Source organism: Enhydra lutris, unplaced genomic scaffold (assembly GCF_002288905.1).
Source record: "Enhydra lutris kenyoni isolate GAN:26980312 unplaced genomic scaffold, ASM228890v2 scaffoldscaffold21, whole genome shotgun sequence".
NCBI classification, from domain to species: domain Eukaryota; kingdom Metazoa; phylum Chordata; class Mammalia; order Carnivora; family Mustelidae; genus Enhydra; species Enhydra lutris.
Genome location: NW_019154105.1, coordinates 63,300,851 through 63,307,792, shown reverse-complemented (window position 1 = coordinate 63,307,792; position 6,942 = coordinate 63,300,851).

Below are 6,942 nucleotides of genomic sequence, written 5' to 3'. Positions count from 1 at the left end.
GTATCTACTCCAAAGACTTGACCAGGAAGAGAAAAGAATCCAACAGAGATCTGCATGTGAAGTTCCCAGCAGCCGTCCTCCCACCAGCCAAGAGGGGGAAACGGCCCGAGTGTCCGTGGATTGGTGGACGGAGAACAGGGACTTCGGGCTCAGCCTTATGGGGGAAGCTCTGACAGCTGCTTCAGTGTCGAAGGACCTCCAAGACAGGAGGCTAAATGGAAGAAGTCGATCCCTACAGGACAAACACCGCTGGTTCCACATCTTCGAGGTCCTGGAGCCGATGAACCCTGCAGTGGAGAGGAGATGGTGGGTGCGGGGGCTTGGAGTGTGAACAGTTTCATGGGGACAAAGTTTCACTTTGGGAAGAGGAGGAAGTTCTGGAGATGGATGGTGGTGATGGCTGCACTGTAGTGCAGATGTTACTTCATGCCGCTGAACTGCATACTTAACGATGGTCGAAGTGGTAAATGCAAGGTTATATATATTTTAGCTCAATTTAAAGAAAAGGCAGTGAAGCAGAGGTGACAATTATCGCTGTTGTACAGGGGTGCACGGGGAGGCTCAGAAGGAGATGGGAGGCCCGAGCACAGGGGCCCTGCGGAGCACACCGTTGGGGCTGGAGAAATCACTGCAGCCTCGGGAATGAGTGGGATGTGGGAGCCTGAGGCAGGGGTCAGCATGGAGGGACAGAGGAAAGCAAGTGTGCGGGGAGATGTGGTTCCACCTTCCAGCAACTCACAGTGGGGCTGCCTGGGATTTAGAATCTGGACCCCAGGAGCTCAGCGTGGAGGGGCTGGGAGAGGGGGTCCCAGTGAACTCGGTGCTCTTGGAAAGAGCCACAGGAACTCTCACACTCTGAGGGATGGGCAGGGAGATCTGTATGCGTTCACCCTTCATCATCTCATCGGACTGTCTTTTTTGGATCACAATGGCTCTGGTGGGGGCCAGCAAGGGGGAGAGGGCAGGAAGAACAGAGAAAGCCTTTCAACTAGCTCATGTGCTAACGTACTAACGGAGGCCAGTGGGAGCAGGTGTGGAGCACCGCTGCGGTCTGGGTGGCCCTTTTCTTTCATTGTAAAGAGAGCCCGGTGTCATAGTCCCGGGGCAGCCCCAAGGACACCATGAGGCAGCCACAGCCCAAGGGCTTCCGTTGGGAGGAGAGAAAGGGAAGCCGGCCTGCAGACACTGGGTCCTGGGGAGCCTGTGGTGGGTGAGGGTGGGGAGGGCAGAGGGCTCTCTGAGACCCTGGGGGTACTCGGTCCACTTCGCAGAGCCCAGCTGCCAGCACCCTGGGGGGCCCTCTGTGACCGAAGCGCCAGCCGCCTCCTGCAGCAGCTTCCACCGGAGGCCGGCCGGACTCCGCCAGGAACCGCCACCCAGGGCCTTCACGACGTTATGCCAGGGACTTTCCAGTCCCTTGGCTCTTCCTCCTCAGCCACCGGACTTTGCTCAAGAGTCACCTTTTCCGGCAATCCCACCCCTGTTGCAGGCCCACAGCTGCCCCCTCCTGCAAGCCCCCCTCGTCAGAGTGGGGACCCTTTCTGGGGAGGGGCCCACATGGCTCATGTCTGGAACTCGGTCAGGCCTGGTCCATGGCAGGTGTTTAATCAACACTGATGGAACTGAATTGGTTCAAACGAAATCTACTCCATAGAAACAAGACAATTTCCATCAGAAATTCGGGAGCTATAGGTATATGTCACAAGTTGAAAGTTGACTGCCCAAAAGAGCCGTCCACACCCTAACCTCTGTGGACCCGGAAATCTGACCTTATTCGGAAAAAGGGGCTTTGCTGCCGCAATTACCTGGCTGGGCTCTAAGTTCAGGGGCAGCGTCCTTATAAGACACTCGCGGGAAGGACAGATGAGGCTGTGCGAAGTGGAGGTGGAGATGGGAGTGACGCGGCCATGAGGCAAGGAACATCGGGAGGCAAAAGGAGCTGGAGGAGACCAAGAAGGACTGTCACCTAGGGTCTTTGGAGAAAGCTCGGCCCTGCAGGACACCTGGTTTTCAGGCCTGTGGCTCTGGGACTGTGAGACACATTTCTGTTGGTTTGAGTCCCCCAGTTTGTGATGCTTTGTTCCGGCAGCCCCAGGAAGCAGATCCAGGTGTCGGACAAAGAACATGAGCTGTTTGGATTTAGACAACACCAGCTCTGCCTCTTGCTGTCTTTGTCAGATTCTTAAACAGGTTATAGAGGCAGAGGAGGGAAACTCCAAGTCCCTTGGGGATAGTCAGAGAAAGATTCACAGAGGAGACAGGAACCAATCTGGGTTTTGAAGGATGCATAGGAGTTTTCTAGGAGTTAATAAACAAGCAGTGGATTTGGGACAGAGGGAAGAGCATCAGCAAAGGTGCAGAGCAATGGAAGAGCATGGCCTGTGACTGGCAGGGAAGGACGAGGCTGGGAAGACAGGGAAGCTCACTACAAAGCACCTGGCCTTCCCACCCAGGTTTGGATTTACCCTGTGAGTTGCTACAGAAGGGTTTGGGGGCATGGCAGAGCGATGACTAGATTGCATTTTGGAAGGATGACTCTGCCTACAGTGTGGAAGATGGAGGAAGGGAGGGAGACAGAACCTGAGGGGAGTAGGCATGGGGACCAGGGTGGCTGTGATCCCCAGTGCTCCAGAACCACCCATCCTTGAGTGCCCCTGGTCCTTGGGGACAATGGCTAGGCTGCCACTGCCCACCCTGCTGGGGCCCACCTCTGTCCCAGAGACGGTCCCCCTATTCTACAGAGAGATGGGGATGCCTGACAAGGCTCAATATCGCCAGCTCCCCAAGTCCTCGATTTGCACTCAGTCTTACACACCACCGCAGTCCTGCCGATGTGCACTCGGGTCCATGTTTCATCAAACACGGTGTTCTTCTCCATTAGTCCAGGCTCTCTGGGAAACACCTTCCATCAGGGTGATAGGCCATTGTTTACTTGGTCAATCCCTTCTGATTAGACACTGAAACTCCTTCCAATTTGTTTTTCACCACGAGCTTTTAAACGGCTATAACAACATCTTCGTATGGAAAATGTGACCACATCTCTGATATGTCCCAAGGAGAGATTTTTAAAAGTGGAGTCACTGAAGGGAACAGTAGGATGGGACCTTTGGCAGTTCTTTTTTTTTTTTTTTTTAAAATTTTTTTTTCTTTAGATTTTATTTATTTATTTGACAGAGATCACAAGTAGGCAGAGAAGCAGGCAGAGAGAGAGAGGAAGGGAAGCAGGCTCCCTGCTGAGCAGAGAGCCTGATGCGGGGCTTGATCCCAGGACCCTGGGATCATGACCCGAGCTGAAGGCAGAGGCTTTAACCCACTGAGCCACCCAGGCGTCCCATCCTTTGGCAGTTCTTGGGAAACATTATCAAATTACTTTCTAAAAGAGGCCACGAGCATTGCGTGAACATCACTGTTTCAGCACATCTCTGCTGGCACTGGCGATTACGGTAAGAAAAAACCAAAAACATCCACTAATTAGAAAGACAAGAAATGGTATCTAGGTTCAAATTGTATTTGTTGGGCCAACAGGGTGACGGACACACTTCAGCCTTGGTAACTCACAACATGTCCCTGAGCCACCCTTTGCTCCCTTCTCAGGAGCATGGCAACAGCCCGGGAGCTCCCAACCACAGATGGCGGGGAAAGGCCCGGAGGGGACATTTGAGAAAGGATGGTGACACAACCGAGAGGACAAGTCCCTGTTTTCTCAGGACAGAACTGCACAGCTGGCCCCGCACATGGCTCTGTGGGGACCACAGGTGGCTCCCCCAGCCCCTCCTTGTGTGGTGCTAGGGCCTGGGGTCCAGACCAGACAGACAGCTCATCCTGGGCTGAAGAGCATCCCCATGAGATTTCCATCCACCTGGGTCCTCAGGATGTGGCTCCATTTGGAGATGGGGTGTTTGCAGACATCGTTCGTTCAGATGAGATCACGTAGGATTGGATAGGGCTGGTGTCCGCATAGGAAGAGGAGACAGACAGACGCGGGGCAGAAGACCACGAGACAATGGAGGCAGGGATCAGAGTGGGCCAGCCACACGCCAAGGAACACCCAGAGCCACCAGAAGTTGGAGGCCAGAAAGGGTCTCCCCTTGGAGGCGTCAGACAGGACGCAGCCCTGCGTACCTTGATCTCAGACCGCCAGGACCCGGGATTGGGAAGGGGGACATTTCTGCTGTTCCAAGACAGCCAGCTGGTGGCGTCTGCTAAGGGGCTCTGCTCAGGGGCTGTGCACGTGTGGAGGCCAGAAACCCCACGATGGCGCGGACTCAGCGCTGCCTTCTTAGGGCCCACTGACGACTTGGGGCCAGTTTGTGAGCTCCCGTGCCTCAGTTTCCTCTAACAAGTGCGCCATGGTGCTGCTCTGAGGACAGCAGGACAGGACACTCCTCTGGCACATGGCCGTCGCCCAGAAAATCTCAGTCCTTTCCTGCTCTGCTGTTCTGAGTGCAGTCTACCCCTTGGTGAGTCCCTAACTTCCCCATGCCTCAGTTTCCCCGTTTGTAAAAGGCGCCTATTACTCATCAACAAGACACTGTGCGCAAAGCCCTTAGGATGTTCCACTCCCAGGAAGGGCTGAGCAGAAAGTAGTTGTTGGGGGACAAAGGGAGTGTCAGAGATGGTGAGGGAGGATGGTCCTTGGGCATGCCCCCCCCACCCCTCCCTGGGAAGCTGGCTGGGAATGCAGACTCAGCAACCTTCCCCCACCCCCGCCCCAGAAGCTGCTGCATTCCACTCTGTGTCTAACCCGCCCCAGGTAGTTGTGTGCACACATGGAAACGCAGTGTCTCCTAAACTCAGGATCCCCGGGAACAGGCTGGGACCACATGCTCCCAGGCACCCCCACCCCACCCCCGCCTGGACCAGAGCATTCCACCACAAGGGGGGCGGGGCCTGCCAACTCCCAGGTGCTCCTTCTCCTCCGGGGCGGCTGGGAAACACCTCTGGAGGAGCATTCTCTCCTCCAGGTGAGAAGCAGCCGGGGCTGCCCTGCAGGGGGGAGTCCTGCCATTCAGTGGGCATCAGGGCCTGGGGGAGGGTTACAGAGCTCAAAGGAGGTGATGACGGCAAACCAAGGTAAGGAGAGTTGCAGAGATGTTTGTTGACTGACTAACTGAGGGAATAAATGAATGAAGGGCAACAGTGCCGTGTGGAAGGCGGGAAAACCCCCGGATTCTGGCAAGAGTGTTCTGGGCCCTCGTGGGAAGAGTATCTGGGCAGCCAAAGCCTGCATGTGATCCCACCTGTGTGTCATGCCTGAATTTAGCTAATGTGTACATGAATACATTACATACGTGTGTACACACACACACACGCTCGCGTGCAGGACTCAGGACCTGGCACACTGCCCTCCTACCTCATCCCCACACCGGCTCTCTGAGCTGACCATGTTCCCCCACCCCAGCCTTGGTCATTCTCTGAAAATACCTTGCTCGTTCTTTGCTACTTGGCTCCTCCCACTGAACGGAGCCTCCCTAGGATCAGAGTCTCTCTGCTCCCCACATCGCACAGCCTTCGTCCCCTGCCCCCGTCTTGTAAAGATCCCTATGATAACACAGAGGGCCCAGCCCCATAATCCCGGAGAGCCTCTCTACCCCAATATCCTTCCTGTCATGACACCCGCAGAGTCCCTCCTGCTCTCTCCGGTGGTGGTGGTGGGGGGGGATCTGGACCATGCGGCTGGTGTGGGGCTCGCAGGTGGCGTCTGGGTGGGCTGGCCCGCTGGGGGCCCAAACAGGTATTGCCCGCGGCTGTGGGCTCTGGTTTGGGGGGGTGGGGAGCAGTGGGGATGAGGCCAGGGCCTGGAGGGACAGCAGGTGGGACATGGGGGTTAGCCACAGCTGGGGCATTTCTCGGCTGAGAGTGAACGTGAGCTCTGGCAGACTGTCCTGCTGTCGCCCCATGCTGGGGGAGCCCGGCCCGCCCAGGGCATGGAAGACCCCTGCCAGACGAGAGGGGGCAGTGGAGATTGAGGGCATACCCTCCACCCCCGAGAGCCAGGCCGGAGAGCTCTGATCCTGGGATAACGGTGAGAGAAGTTATAGACCCACCCGAAGTGCACCGGGCAGATGGAAGGAAGCAGACACTTGGTTCCACTGTCTCTCACTGTGGGACTGTGCTGTGTGCCCATGGGGCTCGCACCCCTTCCTGGGGGACTGGGGAGGCCTCACTTTATGAGCACCTGGTACCAGCCCCCCGGTCCCCCTGGGGGAGAGGAAGCTGGCCGAGGCATCTTCCTTGATGGGGGATCCTCCCCGGGCTCCTACCGAGAGGAAGCTAGACCCTGAAGATCGGGTTTAATGAACAACAGCAGCGAGGCCACTTTATCCTGATGAATCTTTTATACATGAGCATTTGCCTGTCCCACCAGCCGTGAACCTGTTTCCCAACGTGCAGGAGCTCACTTCCTCCCAGCACCCCCTGCCCCACTCCTGCCATCCTTCTCACTCTGCTTCAACACTTACTCGCGTGTTCAACACGGATGCGGATGTCGGTAAAGCCAAGACTGGCTCCCTCGGGAACCTCTGGGCACCATGGCCTGACTTGTTCCTGAGCCTTTTGTTCCAGCACATTCATATCAGGACCAACGGGTGCCACACAGAAACTAGGGAGTGTGGGGGCCCTGGCCGGGGAGGCAGGTGGTGCGGGGAGGGGTGAGGGATGACAGCACCCGGCAGGTGTCCCAGACCAGGCCCTAGGGTGACTGTCCCAGATGGCTCGCCCATCACCTTGGCCAGGTGAGAGGCCCAGGTGCCATTCTGAGGCTGTTCCAGGCTCCAGGAAGGGTCATCTGTCGCCATGCCTCAGGCTTCCTCCTGCTCCTCTCCCCAAGCCCAGGAGGAGCCAGGCTGGCGAGTAGAGCCGGTCTCCCATCAGAGCAGCTGGATGGGAGCCCAGCCTCCCTGGATCTGGTCTGTACGGGTGGGAAATCTGTTTGAAAAGCTT